Genomic DNA, 10,448 nt, shown 5'->3' with positions numbered 1-10,448 from the left:
ACGGCTAGGAAATCCGAGGCCCGCAAGAGGTTACGATCTGAGAGCGAACATTCTTCTTCCTCTACGGTGCCACCTCCTTCACCTAGGGACAATTCTTCATCGGAGGAACCCGAGTTTGACTGATTTCTCTTCTCTAGGTATGAACATTTCAAGGATTCGGACAAGTTTAGGTCCTTAAAGATTGTGAATGGCCGGGTGGTACAGGTGGATGACTTCCATCAGTATAGTTTGTTTACTAGGTTCAACACCTTGGGTTGGGCCTCTATGTTGACACCCACAGAACCTTGTTATCCCAACTTGGTTCGATATTTCTATTGTAATTTCGTGCCATCTGGGGCACAAGAGTTTGGAATAGCGAGCAGAGTGAAGGGAGTGGTTGACCACTGCCTCACTAGCAGGGCTTCTGGGGCTGCCCAACACTGGGGAGAGGTGCTATTACAAGCCCCGGATTGATATTTCTAAGATGTTTTCTTTGGAGACCAGGAGGAGGGTCTTCAAGGCATTGACTGGGTCTGAGAGCACACCCAAGTCAGAGGCTTCCTATAAGCCTAGTGCTCGCATTATCAATAGGTGTGTGATCTACAACATCTACCCCAAGGGCAGAAACAGGGGTAGCATTTCTATGCTGAGGGCCTATATTACTTACAGCCTATTGGGAGCGGGAAGAGGAGGTCCAGTGATAAACCTCCCATACTTACTGCTTCAGGTCATACTATATCACGCACATAACCCCTCTGATGGGAACCTTCCGTATGGGAAGTTCCTTACTTTAGTCTTCCAGCACTTGGAGGTTCCTTTGGAGGGCGAGTATGTGGAGAGAGATAGGTCTAGGCCCATCAACAAGACCTCAATTCTGAAGATGAAAGTGCCAGGGGGTGATCCATAGGAGGAGGAGCAGATGGAGATGCCAGGAGATGAGCAGCAGGGAGATGAGGAGCTGGAAGAGATGCAGGGTGATGATGAGCATGGTCAGGAGCATGATGACATTGAGGGAGACATTCAGGGCGAGGAGCAGGGCGACTTCAGGGGAATTGGCACATAGTTCATAGATTTGCCTGCTTATGAGGCGGCAGGGGCCACTAGCTCGCATGTGCCAGAGCCATCCGAGTGGGCACAGATTATGTCACAGTTCCAGGGTCTCAATACTCAGCTTACAGACATATCGACTAGGATGGATCGTGGCTTCTCATCTTTGGAGAGCAGAGTGGTATCTGTAGAGTAGCACTTGGACTTTTGGGACAAGTTCTATCATGTTGACTCTCGCCAGTCTCATCCTCCACCGAGCTACTTGCCTCCGCAGGAGTAGTTCTTCCAGCCAGCACTTGACTTTCCTGTTACGTAGTCTAGACTTATCACATCTTTTTTTTTTAGCTTATGTATTTTTTTTTTAACTTATGTAAATATTTGAAAGTACCACTTTCAATCAAAGCTTATGTAGTGGCTCGGCCACAGTTGCCTTTATGTTAATGAAATTATGCATCTTTTATTTATTTACATCTACCTCCCCTGTAGCTTTTAATTATTACATGTTTTAATATTAGTAACTTATCAGACCTAGTCTGCATCCTGTGAATGTAAGAAGAGCCTCACGCTCTAATACCAAGCTCTGTCACACCCCAAACCACCCCCTAGGAGGATTGGGTAGGTGACCCGAATTGCATAACGGCAATCCCCCAAACCCCACAGATCTAGAAGCAGTTATTACATTCACGGTCCCACATTCATCACTTTACCATAAGCAAGATCAGAGTGTCGCAAATAAACTACAATTATAATAACAAAAGAGAAAGCGTAGCGATACGGGAATGATGATAATATATACATACAGAAGTTTGTTCTATTACATTCCCCATTACACCCATAAACTGGAAAGTAAAACTGACAGGAACAAAAGCCAAAAGGAAATACATACATACATACATACATACATACATATATATATATACATATACAGGGTGAGATAACTCAACCCCAAAAAGAAAAGAAAACTAAAACTACACCACAAGCAAGACAGGGATAAACTCCTAACAAAAACAAAAAGGAGTCCCCAAGACAAAAAGCATCAACTACACTCCTCACTGGTCTTCATCAATGACCACTAAGAATGCACGCATCATCGGCACGACCTCCGTCAGGGTCCACACCAATGTCATCATAATAACCAGGGCTCTCCTCCTCGTAATGAGCCTCCATGCCACTGCGGCATCCACCTGCAAAATCATCTAGAAGAAAAACATATATAACAGAGTGTGAGCCCACCGAGCTCGTGAGAAAAACATATCATCATGCATGCATATGCAACCATAATCCACATGATCCTACATGATATACAAGTCCAGATTATTTATTATCCCTGGTGTGGGCTTGGTTATCCTTTCCCGTGATACACCCATTGAGTTGTCGGAGAGGACCAGCTGACTCCAGCATCTCCCTACCCAGGTCAGCCCGATCGGCCTTCTAGATTAACTCCTGTGAGGTAACCGACTCAATATAATTCCACCAAACTGGTGCATAATCTTTATCTGTGGCATATAGCCAAAAATTCACCTTTCGGTGCTTCCCGAGCTTGTAGCCCGAGGCTTCCTGGAAAATTTGCCCTGGGGCATCGCAGCTGTGCTGAGGCTCCCCGATGTAAATGCCTCTAGGGTTGTACCGTAGTCCTCACAGTTATCCAACACCTTAACCCCTATTGGCAAAGGTACGTAGCACGGATGATGAAACTCTAGCCCCATGTCTTTATGGCATCGTATGAATTGGGCGGTGTCAACTGTATCCCATACTACAGGCTATCACCGGCCTCACTTCCAAGCCGACTACGACATCTAGTCTAACATTCACAATCACCAGGTAAGAATCACAGTGTTGATCAACAGACAATCAATGTATAATAATTTTGAGTAATTGAACAGAATTAAATAGCACAACATTTATAATTTAAGAATTTAATAACCGGCATGTTAATACAGTTACACATACATACACGATAATATTTCACTCACCTGGGTCTAGTTCTAAGAACTTAGTTGTAAATTTAGTTTCAGCTGCAGTCTGGCTGTAGTCCTCGAGTGCGGGATCAAATCCTAGATATAAATAAAAAATTGCCATTTTAATATTCCAAACTATTTTTGGAGGTCCTAGGGTTGATCTAAGCTCACTGGGTTGACTCGGTGTACAGTTGGTCTTCACTTGCAATTCTCTGGGCCTTAGGCCTATGTTCCGGTGCATCATCCAGAGTTGGTGGCCTAGGGGTAGAATGGTCATTTACTACTTTAGTACATGATCCTAGGTCATATTAGTCTTACAGTGCTGTCCCCAACTTGCCAGTGCTGCAGGACCAACACAGGAAGGGTTTCCAAGTCCTGTGGGGCCCAATTGGGTTCCCAAAGCATTCCCACATATGGACAGATATGGGAAGCAGCTTTTTGGTCATTTTCTAGTTTCCCATACTGATTCATGGCCTTAGGGTGAGGATCCCTGAGTCAGATCAGAAAAAAACTTCCAAATTCCATTCACTGGGCGATGTCTCTGGGTGATGTCTGCATCGCCCAGTGCATCGCCTAGAGATTGCAAAAACGTGAATAGGCTGAGATTCCAAGGTTGCTGGCCATGGACAGTGGCCACATCATTACCCCATGCATGCTAGGGCATCATGTACCCCCAGGGGTGTTCTTTACATTGGACACCTTGGATTTTTACCTGGGCCCACCACTTGGCTACCAGAGGTTGCCTAGACAGCCTAGTAAATAGTAACCCACGATTTCTCTAGGTACCAGACTTGGTTTCAGCTGCATCCAAGGTTGATTTTAGGATTATTACAATGATTCAAGTCTGCTACCACCTAGGGTTAGGTTCCATGCAGCCAGGACAAGAAATCAAGACTCCAAACAGCCTATTTTCAGTGTAACTGAGCAGTGCAGCCATGCACAGCCTGGTTTCAGTTCCAGATTTGTAAAATAGATGTATAAATCCTTATAAGAACCTCAAATCTCCCATGCTTCATGCTTGCATGGTAGATCTGAGATAGTACTTGGCAGTCCCCAGCTGATCTGGGATGCCAGAGGTCAGACACCAAGCAAAACACAGAGATTCAAAGAAGGCAGTAGGTATGTGCAGGGTTGTTTATACATGAGCTGAGGAGGCACAAAATTCAGGACAAGGGTGTAGGGCTGCCTCTCCTCTTCTTCCTTCTTCTCTTTCTTCTTCTTATTCCTCTCCTTTCTCTCCTTTCTTTCTTCTTCCTTCCCCCACGATTTGAACAGTAGCCAAGGGTCTAAAATGAACCCAAGGCACTAATATATATAGCCCAACCTTGACTAGGGCCTATTTGGCTAATAAGGCCTCTTTTGAAAATGCATTTTTTACTGCATTCTCAGCCGTTCTAGGTACTCAGGTGGGGTCCATAATGATTCAAGGGTATGAGGTGGTCCCTCAGACTCCCCTCAACCTATGGAGGGTGCCCATGTCCAATATGGGTGGTCCCCATAAATTAAATCCTTTAAATAATGTTGTTTTGCACTATGGGTGATGTCTCTAGGTGATGTTTGCATCACCCAGAGATTTTAGTAAGGCTGAAACTCAGTGGGCTTGCATGAGGGTTTGACCCAGGGTCAGGGCCTTGTACCCACATGTCACTTAGGGTCTTTTACACACATTTTTAGGGGTGGGGACCCACAGTTATGGAGAGGAGAGAGAATACCTGGAGTCCAAGCAGTACATTATGCTGTGAGCTGTGCAGTTGCAAGGGTCAGCTGTCCATCTTCTGACAGGTATGTAGGAAGACCTACATAGGGTCTCTTCATCAATTTCAATCACTAGAGTGATACTCCACAGTGTGCTTGGTTTTCATGTCTGGGGTTCCTGTCCTTCAGTCAAGATTTCAGTCAGTCATGGGCAGGGTTTGACAGAATGGCTATCCTGTTCTCTAGCTCATTTATTCTTGTTGCTTCTCCTATATTGGTAAACCCTGGGCGTTGCTGATAAGGTGCAAGTAGAGGTGGCCTAACAGAATTAATAGAAGGTCCTAAATGAGGATGAGGGGGAAGGGGGTAAGGAGACATACCTTGGTTTTTTGGTGCAAAGTTGGGCCTTTGGAGACCAAGCTAGCCTTGATGGTTAAAGTTGGATGGGCCTGCTTGATTCCCTTGATTCTAGGAGAAATTGGGGTGATTTCTCCATCCTGGATTGTAAGTGTTGCTATATGGATTGTTTTGGTAGAGAGCACTTACACTCTCAGTGTTGGAATTACCCACAAAGGTGTTGGGGCATTCCTCCAAAAGATGTCCAGGTGTATGGCACCAACTGCATATTGACACATGGTTGACCTGGTTAACCGGTATAGGCTCTTTAGCGACAATGGACTCTAACCTCTTGATGAGGCTATCCAGTTTGCCTTCCTTGGCTTGCATACCCTCAAAGAGGTAACCCTTAGTGGTCCTTTCAGCCTCTTGGGAGGATTCCCACTCCCTAGTCTTTTCAGCCCAGTTGGTGAAGAATGTCCAGGCCTCATTCTCATCAGAAAAAGAGGTAAAGCCTGTAGGACACAGATTCTAAAAGCTTCTTGGTCTGAAAGTCTATGCCCTCATAAATAATTTGGCAAAGCTGCCACAAATCAATACCATGGTGAGGGCATTCTAAAAGGAGGTCCTTGAATCTCTCTATAAATCTAGAGAAGGACTCATGTGGTTTCTGCCTAAACTGGAGGATGTCACTCTTGAGTTTATTAGTCTTGTGAAGAGGGAAAATTTTTCTCAAGAAGACAATGGTGAACTCATCCCAGGTAGAAATGGAATTAGTTGGCAGCCTATAGAGCCACTTCTTGACCTAGTCCATCGGGGCAAAGTTTATAAACCGAAGCCTCACTGCATCATCAGTTAAATTTTGAACCTTAATTAGAACACAGATCTCCTCAAATTCTCTAAGGCAAAGATAGGCATCCTCATTAGCCATCCCATGGAAGTGGGGTAGCATACTAATGAAGTGGGTCTTGAGTTCATAGTTGTTCCCTGTTGCAACTGGCAGATTGATGCATGAAGGCTATGCAGCCCTAGTAGGATAAAACCTATCCTTAAGAGTCTTGGGTTGTTGGTCACCCATGGTCAAAGGTGGGGTCAAAGGTGGTGGAGAAGGTGGTCTTCTAATAAGGCAGTTACTTGAATCACAAGTCCACACTGTAGCCACCTAAACAGATATGAGGTCTCCTTTAGAAAAATTAAAGAAAAATAAAAGGCTAGAAAAAATCACCAAAAATAAGAGGGAACCTGTATAGTCTTCAATAGCCACCTACGGGCGATTCCAAGTGGATTTTGATGTAGAGTGGAGGACTACTATACGTTTCTGTTTTCAAGAGCACTCACTATGTCGCTTTCTTGTTATCAAAGTTGGTCACCTCCAAAGATAAGTCACATGCCAATCCACCCAACCAAGTCAAGATGCAGCGTTATAGGTAACTTAATCCTATGAGGGACACCAAAAGAGGTAGGGTTTGGGCATATGAAGGGCTTTAGATTGGGCGCACAGTCTTTGAAACAGAAGAGAAACAAGAGAAGATTTTCAAAAACTTTTTTTTTTTCAGAAAAAGAAGAGAAAGAGAAGAAACTAAAGCACTTCGAATTACTTAAAAATCAGAAAAATAAAGTGGTCAATAATGTCCCCGGCAATGGTGCCAAAAATTTGTTTGGTGTGAAATAATAACCGCAAGAGTACGGATCAATCGTAGCTACAGGTCGAACTCAAGAAGATGTAGGCCACTCTATCTTACTCACTTAAAAGTCATGCAAAGTAAACCAAATTAAAGTATTGGATTGAACTAATTATAATTAAATTAACGCATCCTAACTCACAAGCATCTAACAAAATTATGCATCTAACGAATTGAATTGGCGTCTTAACACATAAGCATCTAACCTATCAATACTAACGCGGATTTGAAGGAATAAATCGCAGCCACATACCACAGCCACATAAAAAAAAAAATAAAAGAAGAATGAGACTAAGAGATTAGAGAGGTGAAACCCAAAAGTGCTTGAACTGGACTGAAATTGCTTGCTTCTACCACACTTGAGATGGCGCTATCAAATCTGAAATTTAAACAAAAATAATTAAATTAAAATCCTAACATAATGCATGACATGATAATGATGGTGAATAGAAAAAAAAATAAAATTGCATAAATATGGAAGAATTAGAGAGGTAGAGAATGAGAATAAAAATAAAAAGTGGAGAATGAGAGTCCTACTAGAATGGAGGGATTAGAGGAAATGAGAATACTAATAAAATCAAAATAATAGAAGAAGAAAAAGAGGTAGAGAATAAGAAGAAGAAATTAGAAACTAAAAATAAGAACTAATACTCCCTTCTACCAAAGTTGAATTTGCATGAATTAATTCGGCTTTGCATGAATGAAGTTGATGAAGCTTGAAGAACTTGAATAATCCTTGTATGGCTCCTCTTCCAAGTCTCCAAATCCGCTCACTAAAATTAGAAACTTAGACTAGAAAACTTTAAAACTAAACTAGAATTAAAATATTACAACCAAATTGAAGACATAAATAAATTAAAGCTTGAATTAAACCTATTACAACCATTAAACTGAACTCATAAAATCAAAACTAAGAACTAGAAAGCCAAAAATTGGAAGAAGAAAGAAAATTTTCACTAAGCAGTTGAACAACTTTACAAGAGAGAGGCTAGGGGTATTTATAGGGGGAAGAGAGGAGAAGGGAGAAGAGGGAGAGGGGCTCCACGGTTTTGGGAGCTCCTCTCCTTCTAAAACCGTGGAGGGGAAAGAGTATGCGAGAGGGAAATCCAAAGATAAGAGAATATCTTCTTTTCCTTCCTTTATAAATAGATTTGATCCTCAAGAAAAATAGAAAAAATAGAAAAAGGGAGAGATAAAAATCTTAGCTACATAAACTTTCTATTTTTCAAAAAGTAACTTTCTAATTCTATACTTGGGCTTCATTTTCTTTGTAGGTGTCTTCTCCAAGCAATGAGATCAAGGCATCTTTGACTTTTCAACCTTCCAAGGATAAGAGAATATTTTTCAAAAGAGATCTATCCATAGTCAAATCCCAAAAGTGCCCTTAGAAAGTTGAAAGAGAAAGAAAATAAGGGTGATGACTCGGATTCCACCCAATCAATTAATCAACTACCCAAGCTGTCACCTAAAAATCGTGGAACCTTGGTGCTTAAAAATCATGGATAGTGTTGTCCCAGTAAAAATCATGGAGGGTGTAGGCAGTGTGGGTTCCCCTATGTGGCTAGCAGCTCTTCTCTCTCTTCAAGATCGAAAAATTATAGAAACGGTCCTGTACTTGCAGTGGATCTCAACCATTGATTAGAAGTACCTTCCCTGATGCCAAAAATATCCTTAGGAAGTGGCAGAATGGCTATGTTTCACGCCCCTAACCCGATGTAAGATATTTTTCCACATAGGGGTATGACTAGGACAATTACACATCATCCCATCACCTACCAGGATCGCGGATACAGTGTTCCGAGCCACAGTCCACCCTGTCATCACATATTGATAACAGAAAGGAATGTATAAAAGGAAATAAACCGTTCCAGATACAGAGTTAGCGAAAGCAAAATTTAATTAAATCATGTGAAATTATAGAGCATCGGTTCTCTAATGATAACACATATTACAATTCTAATCATAAGTAACCAATCATTACTCTCCCTATAATAAACATACAGTTTATACATAAATGTGGAATGAAGACAAGAAATTAAATAATAAATAATCGCCATAAGGGCACCAATCTTGGGTGTACATCTACATCTAAGTCACAGCTGCTGGTCCCACTTGATTCGCATCCAACGGTGCTCATCCAAGTAGTACCTCCTACATAACAACTAAAAAGGGGTTGCACAACGGGGATAGCTACACTAGCTAATGAGAGGGCAAAGGGGAATGCACATACACCATACAAATAATACCAATCAGAATTATGCATGCTAGTGTTAGATTCATTTTTCACCTAACACACAATTCTATCGGTCAAGTATATGCTACTGTGATAACTCAGGAAACACTGAGGATCACTTATCTTATCGCCCTAGTGAGACCTCAATTATTACGAAGGGACCTGCACCGGTAGAAGCCATCATAACTACCCAGTGGTAAACCCCGATAGCCATTACTACCCCTGCCCTAGCCTCTCCCACTTTCACAAACCGCAGGTGTTCAGACTATCCAACACATAAACCCTTGTTGGCAAGGGTCGTAGCATAAGGGAACAAGCATCCTAGCCACAGATATACTGTATGCAAGTCCTATCATCCCGAGAGGTATTTTGGGTGCATCAATGTCCCATTCCATCTAGTACCCGAGTACTAGCACGGCATGGCACATACAGATCAGGATGACATATAATGATTTTATAATTAAATAAATTGGGGTTCCGGTATCGGCACACTTGACACCGTAGCCCGATACAATGGTGAGCATTATACTATCACATTCACAACAATTCACAAATGAATAAAATGCAATGCACACCATGCTTATTATTATATACTAGCATGCTTAAGATATCATATTAATATACATTCAAGCCCAACAAATCACCCAGAACCCACTCACCTAACATAGGCGTCGCCGTGTGTGGTTGACATTAATCTCACCTGGGCTTCCCGCTCTCCATCGAGTTGGGTAGCCTAGGAATATAAAAATAATCATTAGAGTATGTATAGAACGGTCCCACACTGGGCCCATAAGGTTAAAATCAGATTTCAACCAAGACAGCACGAGCGGACTCACGGGCGGTCTCAACAGAGGTAAATCCGCCCCTGACTCCATTCAGGCCAAAAAGTGAAAACAGAGTGAGCGAACCCTCGAGCGGATCTTCTTAGTTGAATCTGGTCGTTGATACGTTCGACACCTGGGACAACCAAAAAAGGGAGCGGATCCACAGGCGGATGTGCTTCTTGGGTCCGCCCCCACATCCGTTCAATTTCCTAAGACACACCAGAGAGCAACAAGCTTCGGGTAGAGGCAAACAGAGTGAATCCGTGCCTTTATTCGCTCAGGCCATCACAGGGGTATACACTGGACAAACTGACGGGCGGTACCATGATGGATGGATCTGGTTGTTCGTCTGCCGACAGTCTCTTCCGAGATTGCAGAGGGCTTTTGCTCCAGGTTGAAGCTTGGAGTACCCCAAGCTCTCAGGGATAAGGGAGAGGTGTCTAAGCCTTCCTAGGGTCACTAGGTCCTAGGTTCACCTCATGGATCCAAGATCCTATAAGGTTTGGGTCTCACATTCGTCCATGGGTTGGGGTTCAAGGTTCAAACCATGGATTCATTGGCCATGGTTGCAATTACAGCACTTAGAGGCCTAGGTTACCATCCATTAGAGCTCCCAACTAGGGCCGAGCTTCACCTTGAGTCCCAAATGGAACCCTAGGTTAGCCCTAGCTCAAGAAACCAACAAAATAAAGAG

At 42.8% G+C, this 10,448-nt stretch overlaps 1 non-coding gene across 1 annotated transcript; it reads left to right on the top strand.

Moving 5' to 3' along the window:
• Nucleotides 1-5,611: 5,611 nt before the first annotated feature.
• On the top strand, nt 5,612-5,718 carry LOC122660660. The gene has a single exon (XR_006332765.1). It is a non-coding gene; the product is annotated as a small nucleolar RNA R71 (small nucleolar RNA).
• The last annotated feature ends 4,730 nt before the right edge of the window (nt 5,719-10,448 follow it).

The sequence above is a fragment of the Telopea speciosissima genome, chromosome 4 (genome assembly GCF_018873765.1).
Source record: "Telopea speciosissima isolate NSW1024214 ecotype Mountain lineage chromosome 4, Tspe_v1, whole genome shotgun sequence".
NCBI lineage: Eukaryota > Viridiplantae > Streptophyta > Magnoliopsida > Proteales > Proteaceae > Telopea > Telopea speciosissima.
The sequence above is the reverse complement of the archived record's forward strand: the minus strand, read 5'-3'. Positions and strand labels throughout refer to the sequence as shown.